The sequence below is a fragment of the Electrophorus electricus genome, unplaced genomic scaffold, assembly GCF_041902795.1.
Source record: "Electrophorus electricus isolate QZ-2024a unplaced genomic scaffold, ASM4190279v1 Scaffold168, whole genome shotgun sequence".
Taxonomy (NCBI): Eukaryota; Metazoa; Chordata; class Actinopteri; order Gymnotiformes; family Gymnotidae; genus Electrophorus; species Electrophorus electricus.
This window is the reverse complement of record NW_027658449.1, coordinates 62,974-84,368: the sequence shown is the minus strand read 5'-3', so window position 1 is coordinate 84,368 and position 21,395 is coordinate 62,974. Positions and strand designations below refer to the sequence as shown.

General features: G+C 42.4%; 2 long non-coding RNA genes across 2 annotated transcripts; both read left to right on the top strand.

Annotated features, from left to right (window-relative positions):
• Positions 1-1,895: 1,895 nt before the first annotated feature.
• On the top strand, positions 1,896-4,370 carry LOC145655084 (uncharacterized). The gene is made up of 3 exons (XR_014121265.1): positions 1,896-3,669; positions 4,023-4,099; positions 4,247-4,370. It is a non-coding gene; the product is annotated as an uncharacterized LOC145655084 (long non-coding RNA).
• Positions 4,371-4,931: 561 nt separating this feature from the next.
• On the top strand, positions 4,932-5,655 carry LOC145655085 (uncharacterized). Its single transcript, XR_014121266.1, has 3 exons — positions 4,932-5,067; positions 5,174-5,249; positions 5,609-5,655. It is a non-coding gene; the product is annotated as an uncharacterized LOC145655085 (long non-coding RNA).
• Positions 5,656-21,395: the final 15,740 nt, after the last annotated feature.

Genomic DNA, 21,395 nt, shown 5'->3' with positions numbered 1-21,395 from the left:
TGGTTCTCTTCCTCAGTTTGGACAGAGCACTCTCCACCATTTCACTGCGTGTTATACTGTGTATGACTATGTATGTGACGAATAAACCGAACTTGAACTTGAACTTGGCACCCATGTTCATGCTACTGTTAAGATGTACTTCTTTCACCTGTAATATTACTAAAATCCAAAATCCGTCTGCTAATAAATCTCTCATTCATGCTTTCATCTCTAGCCTCTCAGACTACTGAAACACTGTCCTTGCAGGCATTAGCCCTTCTCTCCTTCACAAGCTTCAGATGGGTCAGAAATCTGCTGCCTGTCTTCTCATTCAATCCCAGGTACACCAGCACATTACACCCATCCTCCAGGATTTTCACTGGCTTCCTGTTAAGTACCACATTCATTTCAAATTTTCCTTTTCAAATACAAAGCTCTCCATCGTCCAACACCTAAACTATCTGATCTTCTTGACTACAAACCCAATCGCTCTATCAGATCTTCTTCTGCCGGGCTCCTTACTGTTCTACACCCAACCTTCATAGCTTTGTTGATCAGGCATTATTATTATTATTATTATTATTATTATTATTATTATTATTATTATTATTATTATTATTATTATTATTATTATTTTAACATCATCATCATTACCATCACCATTGGAGCATTACCTTATGTCTTAGCAGTGTCTCAAGAAAGCAGAGATGCTTAAACGCATGCAGAGGAATAAGGATAAAAGGCACAAATAAAGTGAAAACCAGAAACAGACTTAGTTCATTATTTCCATTTACTCAGAAATAATGAAATAAGAAATAATGTACAATTGTACTGATTGCAATCCCACAGTTGTTTACCAACAATTATGTACATACTGTACTTTATACTGGTGTGATTCCTTCATTCACACTGTATTTGGGCAGAGAGCTAATGAAACATAATAAAGTGAGGAACACTAGCAAACACTGAGTCAAGTATAAAAAAAAAATGGTATGTTAAAAAAAATTCCTAGTTATGATTTCACTTTATTTTTTTATGGTTGATGCACCTTCATAAGTGCATTACTGACAAGCTTTAGTCAGAGAGGACATAAATATCTTGGTGACTTTGTCCAAGTCTTGGTGTGTTTCATAGAGAAAGCTTTGTTTTCAACATGGCTACATGTTGGCTACTATACTGAAAAAGCTTACAATGCCTCCAGAATACATGGCTCCAGTATTCATTTGAATGTTATAGCAAAGGGGATATTAAATTAGAGAAAATGTATAACTGAATATTACTGTTTTGGATTATATAATTATTTAACGTTTGAACCCTGAATACAACATAAATTATACAGCAGTTACAAAAAAAGTCAAATGGGCTAGTTGATGTCCTGTGGAGACAAGAGCTGAATAAACATGAATTAAGTGATCATTTCCTGAAGTCATCCAGCACTACTTACTTGCATGCATTGCTCCTCCCTTACAAACACAGAGCTGAAAGGCAAAATCTGGATGTAAAAACCTGTTTCTGGTGCCTGTATAAAATGTTTGGGAAATGTCTGTGTGCGTTTGCATGGCCTTAATTTTGCCTATTAGAAATGCTACACTATAATGGCCTATAATGCTATTAATCAATGTCAGACTATATAAATGTATTGTTCCATTAGTGCAATTCTTAAGCAATGTCATAACTATAAATACTTCATTGTATGTAGTAGGCAAATGAATAAATGAAGTACATCATTGGTGAGTAGTTATTGTGGAAACCAAATTTGTATTTTTATGTGATTAATGAGCAGCCCTTTTATTTTTATATATATATATATATATATATATATATATATATATATATAATTGTATAGTGTGCATTGTCTTTAACATTCCTAACATATCCTCATTAAAACTGCATTTTGAAGTTAGTATCAAATAAATGCTTGAAATTAACTACTATTAATGTATATTGTACACATTCAAAGTTACTCTTAAGTGTGTTCTGATAAATAAAAAATCATGATGACTATAAATAATATTTTATAATGAGATGATGCACCATCATGATTGCACACTTTGGATAGCAGAGTGGTGCAAAGAATACTGTTTTTCATATTTGTATGATACCTGTGGACTAGTTAGAAAGAACTACTTTGATCACTGAGTAAAGAATTATTTAAAAATGTCTTGTACACCACATATCTGTTTGCCACTATAAATGATTTAATTCCATATTCTAGCCTCCCCCTCTTGTCCCAGTGGAGTTATAATGTTTCATAATAAGTTACAATGGGAGCAGACTCTGACAACAGCACACTCTGAGCATGTATACATCTACAAGATCCTGATTACTGGTAAAAATCAGTTTGTCAATAAGTGAACTGAAGTGTTCACATGCACAATAATAATAATGTGATTATGTAAAAAAGGACAAAAAAGCATATGAAAAACAAACAAACAAACAAATTGCTATATGGGATCAGTGAAATCGGGGGAATTCTCTACAATGGACCTGATCTTAAAACCTTGTCCTCTTTGCCCGGCTGCAGAACAAGAGAGCCCATATTCCACTTACACTGACATAAAAAAAAAAAAATAGAAATCTGATAAAGCTGTTCATTTGCCCAGATTAATTAATTAATTAATCTGGGTTTTGCTTTGTGCGATGTAGAGCCGAACACTGATAAACGTTTACGTGACATTTTACATAGGAGTCTTATTTCCCTTTGCAGGGGTAAATGCACTCAGTGGCATTTGCAGTAAAGCACTGAATTACATTCAAAATAGACATGATTTATAGAAGCAAGCATTTCAGTTTGCTCAGAAAGTCCCCTGGATCCAGTCAAATGTTGTGCTCCAGCGGAGTACCAGGACAGAAGTGATCTTTGTCTAGTCTCTCACTCATCTGTGTGTCGATCGGAGGAGCCTCCTTACAGCAGAAGTATTGCTTCCAGAGCCGCTGGAACGCCGTGCGGAACTTCTTGATGCGGAATGCATACACGATGGGGTTGACGGCGGAGTTGCCGTGGGTGAGCAGGATGGCGATGTAGAGAAGGAACATGGGCTTCTCGCAACCAGGGCTGAAGAGTGTGATGCAGTTCAGGATGTGCAGTGGGAGCCAGCTGGCGGCAAACAACACAAGCACAAGCGCAAGCGACTTGGCTAGCTTCAGCTCCTTGTTGTAGTACTTGCTGGGGTCGCCATGGCCCACACCGACCTTCTTGTTCAGTTGCTTGTGTGATGGAAAATATTATTTGATCATGTATTATCATGTGATTCATATGTAATGATTCATATATAATCATGTTAATCCTTTCCATCATATAATCCTATATGAATGGTTTAGTCTGCAACTGACTATAAAAGACAACTCCCAGTACACAGTTAACATGTAAAATGAAAAGTTATTTACTGATCTAACTTAAGCTAAATAGCAACTAAATCTTTTGAACATACAGTATTCTATTTATTATGCACATATGGTAATTCTATCCTGACTCATGAAAATGTGGAATTCTGAATTGTGTAACGTTTGTAAGAAATTGTAGTGACTTTGCTATATCCTCTTCCTCAGAGCTGTTCACAACGGAAGCATCTCACCTGCGGACTCTCGGGGTTCTCGATCAGGTGTTCTTCCAGAAGAGGAGGAACCTTTTGACCGTCGAAGAACTTTCCGGTATCTTCCCCAACCTGCCCCAGGTCTACAGTCTTCATGGTCAGTCTCTCTGTGTGCGAGCGTATGTGTGTGCGTGCAAATCCGCTCCATTTGTCTTAGTGTGTTTTCAAACCTACATTTCTGAAGCCTACTTGGTGTCTAAATCATAATCAAGATTAAAGAAGTGTAAAACCCACCCAAACTGGGAATTTAATGACAGAACAATATCAGCTATCGGCACCATGCCATTACTGTGAGCAGGTATGGACTGGAGGCTGTACATGTTGTTTCTGCGGTGGCCTTCATGACACAAGTAGAGTTCTGTTGCCCACTGACACAACTTTCTAACAAACCACATATACACTGGCTCGCTTAAACAGATTCTGTTTTGTGGCGTTGCATTTGTGTTTCAGTGAATCTATGTGAGTCCATGAAGAGGCTGAGGGACTCTTCTATAGTTCAAGGCATCGGAGACATCATGGTGTCTAGAGTGAGCTGGCTAGTGTTACTCCCTTTCTAGTTCACATCATCTTTTGGTGCTGTCTAAAATGAAGGGGTTGTTCTGTGTAGTGTGGGATATACTTGTTGCTTTACTTGATATGTCAGTAGCTCATGTGTTTGTGTGTGTGCGTGTTAGTTTGAAGACGCTGCAGGAGAGGAGTTCCAGGAGCAGGTGTCTCACCTGTGCAGTCAGCAGAGTCAGGCACTGGAGCTCATTAAAAATAAACGCAAAGACCCACGTTTCACGCACCTTATACAGGTAACACTTTTTAGAGGTATAAAGCCTTTGGACAAACCTACAAACACTAGAGCTTCTGCCATATTTGTTAGTGGGCTGGGTTGTGAATTGGTTGACCCATATTTTGAATTGGAGACTATCCAGTCTTTTATATTTGACTTTTATTGCAGCACATAACTTCTAGTGATGCTGTTTTAGGTATAAATTGGTGTTGCAGTCAACAGAATCCACATTTGGACTTAGATGTCCTTGGCTCATTCGTGTGTGTGTGTCTGTGTGTGTGTTAGGAATGTGAAGCCAGCCCTCACTGCCGCCGACTACAATTAAAGGACCTTCTAGTGTCTGAGATGCAGAGACTCACCAAATACCCCTTGCTGCTGGATAACATCATCAGACACAGAAGGCATGTATAGAAACCCTCACATACAATGTATTGAACCATGAAAACACTTCAGTATACACACACATACCAGCTTACCAAGGAGGCAAGCACACACACCCTTTCTCCTGGATTAACACTAGTATGTGCCCCCACAACAGCTGGTTCTCCAGACCTGCAGCCATTGCTGAGGGCACAGGCGTGCTGCCGTGGGATACTACGAGCTGTCAATGAGGTCGTCAGGGAGACGGAGCACCGGCGACTGCTCAGCCGTTATCAGCGCAGGCTAGACTTGTCCCCTCTGGAGAGGCAGGCCAGTCCTGTCGCTGCTCAGTTCAAGGTACGGCCTTACTATGTATCCACCATCTGCCTTCCAAACAGCTTCTCTGGTCTTGGAGCACCTGATCCAGAGTATGAATTATTAACTATATTCTTTTTCTATGTAGAATCTGGACCTGACCACTAAGAAAATGATCCACGAAGGACCGTTGACTTGGAAAGTTAGTAAAGATAAAGCTATCGGTAAGAGATCATCACAGCTGAACAAATCACTGTTAACTCTGGGGAATGCAGCTATTGAGAGCATGGTGCTATGCTGACTTGGAGTTATTTGGTTCCCTGCTACCTCACACATGACATGGTCTGAATAACTGTGTGTGTGTGTGTGTGTGTGTGTGTGTGTGTGTGTGTACACCTGCATCTGCCTGTATGTTCATACGTGTGTATACACATGTTTCAAGGACTTTTAATGTGAATGGATGCTTTCAGTGATCTGTGTGCAAGCTTGCATACATTTTTGTTTTTCCTCTTGCAAATGATTACTTGACAGGTCCATTCTCACTCTGTGTGTGTGTGTGTGTGTGTGTGTGTGTGTGTTCCAGACATTCATGCTCTGCTTCTCTCAGACATGTTGGTGCTACTCCAAAGGGGTTCAGGTGACCGTTTGATCTTGCGATGTCCAGCGCGCTCACTGGGTGGGGTTTGGGGTAGGAACACGGACCTCAAAACCCCCTTTTGCCCCGTTGTTCGCTTGGATTCATCTCTTGTCAGATCTGTGGCTACAGGTATATTTGTAGTTATTCTTACAGCTATGAATAGCCAGAATAGATGAATGGGTCTGGAATAACTATGTCTTTATTTTATTTTTAAAAAATTAAGAAGCCAGTTAGAAATTGCATTTGGGTTAGTTTGAATACATTGTTTGACAACCTGCTCTTCTCTATCAGATAACAAGGCCTTGTATGTGATCAGTACATCAGAGAGACAGATATACGAGCTGGTGGCTGGGACTTCCTCTGAGAAAAACACGTGAGTTTGTTTTTTTGTCTCTCTCTGACCCACCATCTTCTCATCAAGGTCAACCAGTCAGCACTGCTGTGTCTGTTTTGTGATAACATTTATGGTGTCAGGCCATTTATGTTCAGATGATTTTAACAACATTGTGCTGTTGTAGAAATTGGGACCTGATGGCTTTAGCGATGTTTCCACAGATGGAAGAACCTGTTAGAAAAGACCATCTCCTCGGCCTCTGGAGGCAGTGAAGCCACCAAGCAAGGATCAACAGCTATCCCAACTGACCAATCAGAAGCCTACATGCATACTGGTGGGCAGGGTTATGTGGGAGGACGAGCTAAAATGGCTGATGCTGCTCTTCAAGATGGTAAGAATTTGTTACACTCCGTTACACAGTCATTGTTGCACTATGATAGTTAAACAGTATATTTCTGGTGGTGGTGGTGGTGTTTTTATAAATAGAATTTTAGCAGGCTCAGATATTTACCAACTTTTTTGCACCCTTTGTGTTCTGCCAGTCAGGACACTAAGACTGTTGATCCTTGGATCCTTTAGAGGCTGCCAGTCAGAAGCAGAAAGTGACATCATTGTCCTCACAGCAAGAAGGGCAGGAGATGCCTTGCCAGTCACCAAAAGGCCGTTCACACCTGGAGATGCTGAGGCATGAAACGAGGCCCTGCCAATCACGAGCAAGCATACGGCAGCGCATGATAAAAAATGTGGATGGAATCTTTCAATCAATGAAGGGGCTGATGAAAAACCTGCATCAGCTTAGGGTAAAGTGGATATATTACTCACGCTCTCTCAAACACACACACACACACACACACACACACACACACTATCATTGCAGCTAGCTAGCACTTTCATGTTATGTTTTAAAAGAATGGCTTTGTGCACTTGTGAGATCCTGGTTAACTCCTTGTTTTCATTTTCATAGGAGATTGAAGCAGACCACTGTAGACTGCTCACAATGGTGAGAAAAAAGTCACCTGTCAGTCAGTTCAGATGACACCATCCATGGGTCTTCCTCCATTATCAGGACACCATCTATTTATCTTGGGTCGAGCGATGGTAAGTGTGTCAAAGAAGCCATTTATAAATACTGGGGCTAAACCTGTTTAATGCTGTACCACAATTCTTTTTGATTGTACCAAACAAAAAGATCTAGTCTGGAATCACTAGAATAATTTGGGGTTGAGTTTAAATGGAGCACACAGTTGAATATTAAAACATCACCGCAGATCTTGGGTCTTGCTATTGCCAGACTGAAAACTGGCCTTCAAACCTGTAGCAATTCCCAATTTTAACTTTAAGAATTTTATGTATTTATTTGAATAATGTTTAGTATTGATTTTGGAGTTGATGTAATTATGTTGCTTATGGTGTACTACCCCTGCAGACTGTGGCAATTGTATGGTCATCTTTCCAACCTGTTTAGGTAACGAAGAAGGGCCAACAGAACCAGTTCAGCCCAAGATCCATTCTACAGGATTTTGATTTATTACACGAGACTGTAAAGAGTTTTACTTACACATTTGAAACATGAACACACACATACTAAGGGTGTGGCATTCCTGCCATTTCATACATCCTGTGTAGCTCTTTACTAGAATCCCAGCATGCCTTTCTCCTGGGAGAAACCTGCAAATATTGTATTGTCTGCAACTGAGAAGAGAGACAGGACAGACGAACCTTCAGCTCATGCACCGAGTTGGAATAAAAAGCATTCAAATGAAAGTCCAGATATGTGAGGTGTTTTTTTTTTTTTATTAGGTAAAGCTAAAGTTGGAACAAGGGAACTGAGGTGACAGTTTAAAAAAAAAATTAGTCAATGAAGATGAAGAAATGGAACTAAAATGAGACTGAAAATGTATGGCTGAGGAAATGAATCTGCCCATTAAAGGGACCCCCCCCCAAGCACTTTACCCAATACATGTATGTTAATACTCACTCACGTCATCAGTGACAAACTGGCAACCCAACAGGTGCCATTTTGCTCGAGGACCCATAATCAGCCCATGTCAACTTGACCCAAGATTGTGGCTCTCTTCGCCTTATGGAATGTGTGGATGGGTGACTTAAACAAATTCAGGTTCTTTTTCACTGGGACCCCTGCAAGACACATGGGCTCCAAGAGAGTATTTTGCATTAATATCATCATATGTCTATGTTGTATCCTTTATTTTATAAATTAACACTATGCGAGAGCAAAGAATAAAGAGTGTGGAAGGAGTTTATTTTATTTCTTTAAGCGTTCTACAGAATAGAAAATAAAGGTTTGGCCTCTCTTTACGCACAATGGATAAGGCAGGGCGTACTGGGATTGCCATTGTGTTGTGGCAAGACATCATCTTCACTGCTCATTACTGTATACTTATTTGTGCAGCCCTGTTCTGGACTGACTCCTGTCAACATTGCAGGGAACAAAAAGCAACATATTTGTTGTCTGATATCATGTCATTACCTATGAAGGGGCACCTTCTGTGTAGTGTAAATACTGTGAAGCTCGTCACTCACCTCTTGAAATGGCTCAGTGATGCCAGGGTTGGTTTTTGACACATATGAAAGGATTTATACTTTGATCTGTTAAGATGTTGGTAGAAGTGGCTCCTTTACACTGACTCCAGTTTGGCCTTTGTTGTATAATGGCTAATGTTATGGTTCAAAAAAGAATGAAACTGTCCAAGATCAGTGTTAAGGACCAGGTTCTACCTTAATCTAGCTGCATCTGGATGCTAATAGCCTAATGCTAGATTATGCCATCACATTTCCCTTTTATAAACTAACCTGTGAAAGGGAGAAGGAAGAATGGCCCTCTATCCTGTGTGGCTTTCCCACTCCCATGTGTTGGGACTGTTTTGAGGGTCGTTGGTGTAATTGGATTTTGGGGTGAATGTGGACCGGGCTTTGACAATTGACAAAATGTATAGAGCGGCTGGTCCATTTTTGGCTTTGTATGCAAGCATCAAGATTTCAAATCTGATGTGGTCAGTTACTTCATACTGCCAATGAAGTGAGCGCAGCAGTGGAGTGACATATGAATTTAGGAAGATTGAAGACCAGTGATGCAGCTGCATTATGGACAAGTTGTAGAGGGCTGATGGCTCTTAGAGGAAGACCAGCAAGTAGCGAGTTGCAGTAGTTTAGCTTTGAGATTACAAAAGACTGCACAATTACCTGGGCAGCTTCCTGTGAAAGAAAGGGCCGAATCCTTCGTATGCTACAAAGGAGAAATCTGCAAGACCAGGTCAGATTTGAAATATGAGTAGAGAATGACAACTGGTTGTCCAAAGTTATGCCCAGGCTACGAGCAGCTTCAGATAGTGATACCAGGGAGTTCTCGATGTACATAAGCTTGGCTTTACTGGGGTTGAGCCTCAAGTGGTGGCTGTCATCCATGACACAATGTCAGTCAAGCATGCTGAGATAAGTCTGGAGACCTGCGTATCGGAGGGTGGGAAAGAAAGAAATAATTGGGTGTCATCAGCATAGCAGTGGTAGGAAAAGCCATGAGAAGATATTACATCACCAAGAGAACAGGTATACAAAGAGAAGAGGGCCTAATACTGAGCCCTGGGGGACACCAGAGGAGAGTCTACATGGATTGGAAGTGGATCCTTTCCATGTTACCTGATAGGACTGAAAAAACTGGAATCAGATTGTGAGCTAAGAAAGGGAGAGAGAGACAAGTACTCATGCATGTGAGCACACAGCTAGACAACATGGAAAAAAGACACCCAACATGCACCCAACATGCAGCAGGAGTGGCTAAAGCCATACAGAAAACAGCGCATCTGGTAATGGGACATCCAATCACGGTACTAACCACACACAGTGTAATAGCATACGTGAACTCACAAGCCTTCGCCTTGACAGCACTAAGGCAACAGAGGATCAGCAAAATTTTGGAAGCACCACACATCACGTACACGCATGAACGAATCAACATGGCAGACATGATGGGAGGAGAAGAGCCTCATCAGTGCGAACAGGAAGTCAAAAAGCAGGAGAAGGTGAGACCAGACCTAGAAGGAGAACCAATTCCAGGAGCAGGGAACATGTTCACCGATGGATGTGGATTTAGAGGACCATACGGGGATATAAAAGCAGGGTGTGCAGTGGTGGCTGAAACACAGGGAGAAGTAGATGAATTTTGGACGGTGAAAGCAGAAAGGCTGAAAGGTTAGCAATCAGCACAGCGAGCTGAGGTAATGGCAGTAGTGGAGGCCTTGAAGTTAGCAAAGGGCAAGGAAGTGAATATTTATACTGACTCTGCTTACACGGTAGGGGCAGCACATGTGGAGCTAAGACAATGGATGAGAGCAGGGTTTAGGACAGCGGGAAACAAACCAATTAAACATGAGGCAGAAATGAGGGAGCTGGCAAAGGCCTTGCAGGGACCAGAAAGAGTAGCTATCATAAAGTGCAGGGGACATGTAGAGTATGTCAACAGTACAATCCCAAACCTACAATTAAGGTGGCACCCTGTAAGTATCCGTTGTCATTAACACCAGGGGAAGAGATAGTAAATGACTACACAGACATGGTGGACTCAGCACAGGGGTACACGTACGTATTGATGCGCGTAGACAACTACACAGGGTGGACGGAAGCGTGGCCAACAAAACGGGAAGACAGTGCTTCAGTGGTAAAGTTCCTGGTGAACCAGTACATTCCTCACCATGGGTTTCCGAGAAAGGTGAGATCAGATAATGGCACTCATTTTACAGCGCGCAATTTGCAGGAGTTAGAGAAAATGCTGGGTCTGAAACATTCATTTGGGGCAGTGTATCATCCTCAGTCTCAAGGTAAGGTGGAAAGGATGAATCTAAATGTGAAAAACAAAGTGGCCAAAATCTGTGCACAGACAAAATTAAATTGGGTTGACGCCTTCCCTTTGGCATTAATGCAAATGAGATGTTCAGTAAATGCAACAACTGGTTTTACCCCTTTTGAATTGCAGACAGGTCGAGGATTTCCAGGACCCCACGGACCCTTAACAATAAATGAGAAAACAAAAACATCTCACACACACATCATACTTTAATGAATTGCAAAGTATCGTTTCAGCTTTCTCCACGCAGGAGGGGGACCGGACGGGGAGCAGACAGAGAAAATGGAGTGAGCCGAGGTGGACAGGTCCATTCCAGGTGACAGAAAGAACCAGCCACGCCGTAGGCCTGAAGGGTAAAGGGGAAACATGGTTTCATCTGAGCCAGTGCGCCGCCACAGTGTCACGGCAGAGGAGTCTGCAAGAGACAGCAAGGGACCTTTCTGAAACATCACCTAACTCACCTGACCCGGACGGGTCAGGTGTTCACTCCCACACAGAAGGGGCAGAATAATCCCCGGGAGCAAAAGGGTGAAGGTAGTCCACCCTTAGACCCCGAAGTAAGAAGAACAGAACACCAGTGATGACTTCTGGACAATTGTGTTGTTTGATTATTTGTTGGTGTATTGTGTTGTGTGTTTCCATTTACAGTTTGGTCACGCTTGGGTTAAATAATAGCATGGCAGTAGGAAAGGATTAAAACATTAAGAACAAGACGGTGAAGCAGAATGGGGGTAGAGATTGGTGGATGTGTAGCATGTGCAGCCACAAGACCCAGACTTATAACAACCCCGGCACCCCTATTCCCACAAAAAGACCCCAAGGGTTATGTGTGCATGATTGGCCTGACTAAGGAAAGAAACCCTAAGAATTGTGACACTTTGAGCGTTATTTTCCCCCCCATCAGTAACAGAACCAGAACAGGACTATTTTCACCCAAAAAGGGGGAGGGGAACTACACTTGCTTCGTTAGAAGTTCAAGCACACCTCAAGTACGCTTGGGGCACATCCCGGCGGTGTAACCGCACAGTCACTGGGAACGAGTCTGTGGGTTCATGGGCACGAGCAGGATTGTATGATTATTGTGGAAGGATGACTTTGGTTGTTAACATGCCAGAGAACTCGGAGGGGACATGCGCCATGGTCAGGTTAGCAGCTCCTTTATTACTGATAGGCAAAAAACTACACAGGGACCCGGTAACTGATGCAGCAAGACAGAAGCGAAAGGCAAACCATTTTGATTTAACAAGGAATACCCCCACATACATAGATGCAATAGAAATACCTCGTGGAGTTCCGGACAGGTATAAGTTAGCAGACCAGATAGCAGGGGGATTTGAGAATATTCCGATACTTTCCGCATTATTCCCCATTACTCCAAATAAAAATGTGGATCGGATTAACTATGTACATTATAATGTCCTCAGGCTAGCCAACCTGACTAGGGATGCAGTGCAAGGACTTAGAGATCAGCTGGGACCAACCTCACTGATGGCGGTGCAAAATCGTATGGCATGAGATATGTTGTTGGCGGAAAAGGGGGGCGTCTGCGCTATGCTTGAGGATATGTGTTGTACATTCATTCCTAATAATACCGCTCCGGATGGGTCAGTTAGTAGAGCATTGGATGGTTTGAAGACCCTATCAGAGGAAATGCATGAGAATTCAGGCATAAACAACCAGTTGGAATCCTGGATGGTGAGCCGGTTCGGTCAGTGGAAAGACTTAATTGTGTCATTGATGGTTTCATTAGCCACATTCACGGGAATTGCTGTGACATGCGGGTGCTGCTGTATTCCATGTATTAGGGCGTTAATGGTTAGACTAATCTCAGCTATGATAGAAAGGAAAGATGTGCATGAGGGTACCACGATGATGCCACTGATACAGGGGGAAAGGGACGTAGAGGCAGGAGATGCCAGAATAAAGGAGTGTGATTGGTGATCTCTTTGTAGAGATCAAAAGGGGGAATTGTGGGGTTTCAGAAATTAAATGAATGCTAAGCTTACACTAGTAGAGAATAATGCGCAGAATGGAATAGGACTAATCCTTGAATAAATAAAATAATTACTGTATGTCCAGACATAACAGGAAATGCCCTAGACGTGCATATGTGTGATTATGCAAGAAGACACGTGTACGAGACGGTCAAACAGAGGTGACGGCTGAGATGGAAAAACACAAAAGCAGAAGTGTCACAAGGCGAGAGAAATATAAGTCTGTCTGTTGCAAAGTTATGCTTTAGGTCTCACTCGCACTGTGTTGTGAAGTGACAGCTCCAGAGCTCTGCATTAATAAAAGGTCACAGGGTAATGCACTGGTTCCTGTCTCTTCTTTCCTGCGTCAACGGACACGACATTAACTAATGATATAACAGAATCTGGCCCTTAGCTATTTTATTAGCTTTTTATCAGGGCACGCTTAGTAGAACGTCACATCACTACATCAACCTTTTAAAAAAATTAACAGGCAATCAAATTATTTTGGCTATACTAAAACCTTTCCTGGAGCAATGCCTAGCTAGCTGGATAGCTAACACTAACATGCAAGACTGAGTTTGTTTTGCAGAAGTAGCAGACGCTAAATAGCTGCCTTGTAAAAGAGGTTTGCATTGGGGACTGTTTGTATTTGATGTATGCACGTTAGGTATTATTGCATAACGCTATTTGTGATGTATTTTTGTTTTTCAATCAGTCACATTCCGAGCCAAACTTCTCTTAGCTATCTTGTATCAGTGGAGAACTACTTTTGATGGCATTGTTACTAGCTAACTGTTAGCTAGCAAGGTAACAAGGTAACTCTTTTCAAACAACAAAAAGAAAAAACACTTTACTGTGATTAACAACTATGAATTTACTAAGTTGTGATTGTTTCATAGAAGGTCTGAGTAGCTAGCCTAGCTAAAGCTATGTTTGATACGTTTTGATACGTCTAACGACACTGGCATTTTTGGACAAGAGTAGCTTTATAGTTGCTTAGCTAATGTCACAGAATTAAAAGTAGAATCAGAAGGAAATGTTGAATATTGTGTCATTGCACCAGCCATGAGCCATTAAAGTGTCTGGGCAAGAACATAGCTAGCTAGCTAACTGGCTTAGATCAGTACTGCAGCTCCCACACCTCGGTTTATTACATCATAATAGGTAATGTGGACTTTTTAAGGACCATTGTTGTGTGTGATAACCCGTTCAGAAAAGGTGTTCTTGATGAACCGATACTGAAACGAACACTAAAGAGATCATCCAACATTGAACATATTTCACTAGACACACTAGTGGAAGAGCTGCTGAGGTTCCTGAGCCATGAATGTCCGGCCTCCAGCATCTACTCTGGACAGGTATGTCACCGCCTTGCAGCAGGACGCAGAGATCCATGAGCATGACTGAGATGTAATTATAACTATATACACCTCATTAGTCTGATGCTAATGAGCACACATGCACACCTGCTGTCCAGTTCTTTAACATCCATATCCATCACCTTGATTTATCTTAGTTAGTTGCTGCTGAAGCTCTGTCTCTCTTTCTCTCTTTCCCCATGCCTCCTTCCCTTCCTGTAGGAGTGTGGATACACCACTGGCGTTGTTGGCTGATGCACCTCCTTTGGAAGAGGACACGGTCCACTGTCAGAACTGGCAGGAGACAGTGGAGCCGCACACACTCGCCTCTCTCGGCTCCCGGGAGATCGAACGGCAGGCTGTCATATATGGTAAAACAGCAAATGTGGTGCACAGCAACTGACTATAAAAGACAACTCCCAGTGCACAGTTAATATGTAAAATGAAAAAAAATTATTTACTGATCTAACTTAAACTAAATAGCTACTAAATCTTTTGAACATGCAGTATTCTATTTATTATGCACATATGGTAATTCTATCCTGACTCATGAACATGTGGAATTCTGAATTGTGTAACGTTTGTAAGAAATTGTAGTGACTTTGCTATATCCTCTTCCTCAGAGCTGTTCACAACGGAAGCGTCTCACCTGCGGACTCTCAGGGTTCTCGATCAGGTGTTCTTCCAGAAGATGAGGAACCTTTTGACCGTCGAAGAACTTTCCTGTGTCTTCCCCAACCTGCCCCAGGTCTACAGTCTTCATGGTCAGTCTCTCTGTGTGCGCGTGTGTGTGCGTGCGTGCAAATCCCCTCCATTTGTCTTAGTGTGTTTTCAAACCTAAATTTCTGAAGCCTACTTGGTGTCTAAATCATAATCAAGATTAAAGAAGTGTAAAACCCACCCAACCTGGGAATTTAATGACAGAACAATATCAGCTATTGGCACCATGCCATTACTGTGAGCAGGTATGGACTGGAGGCTGTACATGTTGTTTCTGCGGTGGCCTTCATGACACAAGTAGAGTTTTGTTGCCCACTGACACAACTTTCTAACAAACCACATACACACTGGCTCGCTTAAACAGATTCTGTTTTGTGGTGTTGCATTTGTGTTTCAGCGAATCTGTGTGAGTCCATGAAGAGGCTGAGGGACTCTCCTATAGTTCAAGGCATAGGAGACATCATGGTGTCTAGAGTGAGAGCTGGCTAGTGTTACTCCCTTTCTAGTTCACATCATCTTTTGGTGCTGTCTAAAATGAAGTGGTTGTTCTGTGTAGTGTGGGATATACTTGTTGCTTTACTTGATATGTCAGTAGCTAATGTGTTTGTGTGTGTGCGTGTTAGTTTGAAGACGCTGCAGGAGAGGAGTTCCAGGAGCAGGTGTCTCACCTGTGCAGTCAGCAGAGTCAGGCACTGGAGCTCATTAAAAATAAACGCAAAGACCCGCGTTTCGCGCACCTTATACAGGTAACACTTTTTAAAGGTATAAAGCCTTTGGACAAACCTACAAACACTAGAGCTTCTGCCATATTTGTTAGTGGGCTGGGTTGTGAATTGGTTGACCCATATTTTGAATTGGAGACTATCCAGTCTTTTAGATTTGACTTTTATTGCAGCACATAACTTCTAGTGATGCTGTTTTAGGTATAAATTGGTGTTGCAGTCAACAGAATCCACATTTGGACTTAGATGTCCTTGGCTCATTCGTGTGTGTGTGTGTGTGTGTGTTAGGAATGTGAAGCCAGCCCTCACTGCCGCCGACTACAGTTAAAGGACCTTCTAGTGTCTGAGATGCAGAGACTCACCAAATACCCCTTGCTGCTGGATAACATCATCAGACACACAGAAGGCATGTATAGAAACACTCACATACAATGTATTGAACCATGAAAACACTTCAGTATACACACACATACCAGCTTACCAAGGAGGCAAGCACACACACCCTTTCTCCTGGATTAACACTAGTATGTGCCCCCACAACAGCTGGTTCTCCAGACCTGCAGCCATTGCTGAGGGCACAGGCGTGCTGCCGTGGGATACTACGAGCTGTCAATGAGGTCGTCAGGGAGACGGAGCACCGGCGACAGCTCAGCCGTTATCAGCGCAGGCTAGACTTGTCCCCTCTGGAGAGGCAGGCCAGTCCTGTCGCTGCTCAGTTCAAGGTACGGCCTTACTATGTATCCACCATCTGCCTTCCAAACAGCTTCTCTGGTCTTGGAGCACCTGATCCAGAGTATGAATTATTAACTATATTCTTTTTCTATGTAGAATCTGGACCTGACCACTAAAAAACTGATCCACGAAGGACCGTTGACTTGGAAAGTTAACAAAGATAAAGCTATAGGTAAGAGATCATCACAGCTGAACAAATCACTGTTAACTCTGGGGAATGCAGCTATTGAGAGCATGGTGCTATGCTGACTTGGAGTTATTTGGTTCCCTGCTACCTCACACATGACATGGTCTGAATAACTGTGTGTGTGTGTGTGTGTGTGTGTGTGTACACCTGCATCTGCCTTTATGTTCATACGTGTGTATACACATGTTTCAAGGACTTTTGATGTGAATGGATGCTTTCAATGATCTGTGTGCAAGCTTGCATACATTTTTGTTTTTCCTCTTGCAAATGATTACTTGACAGGTCCATTCTCACTCTGTGTGTGTGTGTGTGTGTGTGTGTGTGTGTGTTCCAGACATTCATGCTCTGCTTCTCTCAGACATGTTGGTGCTACTCCAAAGGGGTTCAGGTGACCGTTTGATCTTGCGATGTCCAGCGCGCTCACTGGGTGGGGTTTGGGGTAGGAACACGGACCTCAAAACCCCCTTTTGCCCCGTTGTTCGCTTGGATTCATCTCTTGTCAGATCTGTGGCTACAGGTATATTTGTAGTTATTCTTACAGCTATGAATAGCCAGAATAGATGAATGGGTCTGGAATAACTATGTCTTTATTTTATTTTTAAAAAATTAAGAAGCCAGTTAGAAATTGCATGTGGGTTAGTTTGAATACATTGTTTGACAACCTGCTCTTCTCTATCAGATAACAAGGCCTTGTATGTGATCAGTACATCAGAGAGACAGATATACGAGCTGGTGGCTGGGACTTCCTCTGAGAAAAACACGTGAGTTTGTTTTTTTGTCTCTCTCTGACCCACCATCTTCTCATCAAGGTCAACCAGTCAGCACTGCTGTGTCTGTTTTGTGATAACATTTATGGTGTCAGGCCATTTATGTTCAGATGATTTTAACAACATTGTGCTGTTGTAGAAATTGGGACCTGATGGCTTTAGCGATGTTTCCACAGATGGAAGAACCTGTTAGAAAAGACCATCTCCTCGGCCTCTGGAGGCAGTGAAGCCACCAAGCAAGGATCAACAGCTATCCCAACTGACCAATCAGAAGCCTACATGCATACTGGTGGGCAGGGTTATGTGGGAGGACGAGCTAAAATGGCTGATGCTGCTCTTCAAGATGGTAAGAATTTGTTACACTCCGTTACACAGTCATTGTTGCACTATGATAGTTAAACAGTATATTTCTGGTGGTGGTGGTGGTGTTTTTATAAATAGAATTTTAGCAGGCTCAGATATTTACCAACTTTTTTGCACCCTTTGTGTTCTGCCAGTCAGGACACTAAGACTGTTGATCCTTGGATCCTTGGATCCTTTAGAGGCTGCCAGTCAGAAGCAGAAAGTGACATCATTGTCCTCACAGCAAGAAGGGCAGGAGATGCCTTGCCAGTCACCAAAAGGCCGTTCACACCTGGAGATGCTGAGGCATGAAACGAGGCCCTGCCAATCACGAGCAAGCATACGGCAGCGCATGATAAAAAATGTGGATGGAATCTTTCAATCAATGAAGGGGCTGATGAAAAACCTGCATCAGCTTAGGGTAAAGTGGATATATTACTCACGCTCTCTCAAACACACACACACACACACACACACACACACACACACACACACACACACACACACACACTATCATTGCAGCTAGCTAGCACTTTCATGTTATGTTTTAAAAGAATGGCTTTGTGCACTTGTGAGATCCTGGTTAACTCCTTGTTTTCATTTTCATAGGAGATTGAAGCAGACCACTGTAGACTGCTCACAATGGTGAGAAAAAAGTCACCTGTCAGTCAGTTCAGATGACACCATCCATGGGTCTTCCTCCATTATCAGGACACCATCTATTTATCTTGGGTCGAGCGATGGTAAGTGTGTCAAAGAAGCCATTTATAAATACTGGGGCTAAACCTGTTTAATGCTGTACCACAATTCTTTTTGATTGTACCAAACAAAAAGATCTAGTCTGGAATCACTAGAATAATTTGGGGTTGAGTTTAAATGGAGCACACAGTTGAATATTAAAACATCACCGCAGATCTTGGGTCTTGCTATTGCCAGACTGAAAACTGGCCTTCAAACCTGTAGCAATTCCCAATTTTAACTTTAAGAATTTTATGTATTTATTTGAATAATGTTTAGTATTGATTTTGGAGTTGATGTAATTATGTTGCTTATGGTGTACTACCCCTGCAGACTGTGGCAATTGTATGGTCATCTTTCCAACCTGTTTAGGTAACGAAGAAGGGCCAACAGAACCAGTTCAGCCCAAGATCCATTCTACAGGATTTTGATTTATTACACGAGACATTGTAAAGAGTTTTACTTACACATTTGAAACATGAACACACACATACTAAGGGTGTGGCATTCCTGCCATTTCATACATCCTGTGTAGCTCTTTACTAGAATCCCAGCATGCCTTTCTCCTGGGAGAAACCTGCAAATATCGTATTGTCTGCAACTGAGAAGAGAGACAGGACAGACGAACCTTCAGCTCATGCACCGAGTTGGAATAAAAAGCATTCAAATGAAAGTCCAGATATGTGAGGTGTTTTTTTTTTTTATTAGGTAAAGCTAAAGTTGGAACAAGGGAACTGAGGTGACAGTTTAAAAAAAAAATTAGTCAGTGAAGATGAAGAAATGGAACTAAAATGAGACTGAAAATGTATGGCTGAGGAAATGAATCTGCCCATTAAAGGGACCCCCCCCAAGCACTTTACCCAATACATGTATGTTAATACTCACTCACGTCATCAGTGACAAACTGGCAACCCAACAGGTACCATTTTGCTCGAGGACCCATAATCAGCCCATGTCAACTTGACCCAAGATTGTGGCTCTCTTCGCCTTATGGAATGTGTGGATGGGTGACTTAAACAAATTCAGGTTCTTTTTCACTGGGACCCCTGCAAGACACATGGGCTCCAAGAGAGTATTTTGCATTAATATCATCATATGTCTATGTTGTATCCTTTATTTTATAAATTAACACTATGCGAGAGCAAAGAATAAAGAGTGTGGAAGGAGTTTATTTTATTTCTTTAAGCGTTCTACAGAATAGAAAATAAAGGTTTGGCCTCTCTTTACGCACAATGGATAAGGCAGGGCGTACTGGGATTGCCATTGTGTTGTGGCAAGACATCATCTTCACTGCTCATTACTGTATACTTATTTGTGCAGCCCTGTTCTGGACTGACTCCTGTCAACATTGCAGGGAACAAAAAGGAACATTTGTTGTCTGATATCATGTCATTACTTATGAAGGGGCACCTTCTGTGTAGTGTAAATACTGTGAAGCTCGTCCCTCACCTCTTGAAATGGCTCAGTGATGCCAGGGTTGGTTTTTGACACATATGAAAGGATTTATACTTTGATCTGTTAAGATGTTGGTAGAAGTGGCTCCTTTACACTGACTCCAGTTTGGCCTTTGTTGTATAATGGCTAATGTTATGGTTCAAAAAAGAATGAAACTGTCCAAGATCAGTGTTAAGGACCAGGTTCTACCTTAATCTAGCTGCATCTGGATGCTAATAGCCTAATGCTAGATTATGCCATCACATTTCCCTTTTATAAACTAACCTGTGAAAGGGAGAAGGAAGAATGGCCCTCTATCCTGTGTGGCTTTCCCACTCCCATGTGTTGGGACTGTTTTGAGGGTCGTTGGTGTAATTGGATTTTGGGGTGAATGTGGACCAGGCTTTGACAATTGACAAAATGTATAGAGCGGCTGGTCCATTTTTGGCTTTGTATGCAAGCATCAAGATTTCAAATCTGATGTGGTCAGTTACTTCATACTGCCAATGAAGTGAGCGCAGCAGTGGAGTGACATATGAATTTAGGAAGATTGAAGACCAGTGATGCAGCTGCATTATGGACAAGTTGTAGAGGGCTGATGGCTCTTAGAGGAAGACCAGCAAGTAGCGAGTTGCAGTAGTTTAGCTTTGAGATTACAAAAGACTGCACAATTACCTGGGCAGCTTCCTGTGAAAGAAAGGGCCGAATCCTTCGTATGCTACAAAGGAGAAATCTGCAAGACCAGGTCAGATTTGAAATATGAGTAGAGAATGACAACTGGTTGTCCAAAGTTATGCCCAGGCTACGAGCAGCTTCAGATAGTGATACCAGGGAGTTCTCGATGTACATAAGCTTGGCTTTACTGGGGTTGAGCCTCAAGTGGTGGCTGTCATCCATGACACAATGTCAGTCAAGCATGCTGAGATAAGTCTGGAGACCTGCGTATCGGAGGGTGGGAAAGAAAGAAATAATTGGGTGTCATCAGCATAGCAGTGGTAGGAAAAGCCATGAGAAGATATTACATCACCAAGAGAACAGGTATACAAAGAGAAGAGGGCCTAATACTGAGCCCTGGGGGACACCAGAGGAGAGTCTACATGGATTGGAAGTGGATCCTTTCCATGTTACCTAAATGGACTGAAAACATTTCCATGCAGAGCCAGTCACACCAAGGCTGGAGAGAACAGAGAGGAGAATGTTGTGGTTTACTGTGTCAAAGGCTGCTGAAAGGTCCAGAAGAATCAGGACAGAAGACAGTTTGGCAGCTTTAGCAGCATAAAGATTCGCAGTCACTGCTATGAGGGCTGTTGAATGTGCTGGATTGTAGCCAGACTGATGGGGATCATGCAGCTACTTCTGTGTGAGGAAACCAGATAATGAATTGTAAACTTCTCGTTCAAGGGCTTTTGAGAGGAAAGAGAGAAGTGATACTGGTCTGTAACTGGTTATGTTGGTGCTGTTGAGTGTGGCATTCTTGAGGATTGGTACCACCCTGGTGGTTCTGAATGCAGAATGCAGATCTCTTGAGATCGTCTAGAACAGAGTGGAGGCAATGGGATCCA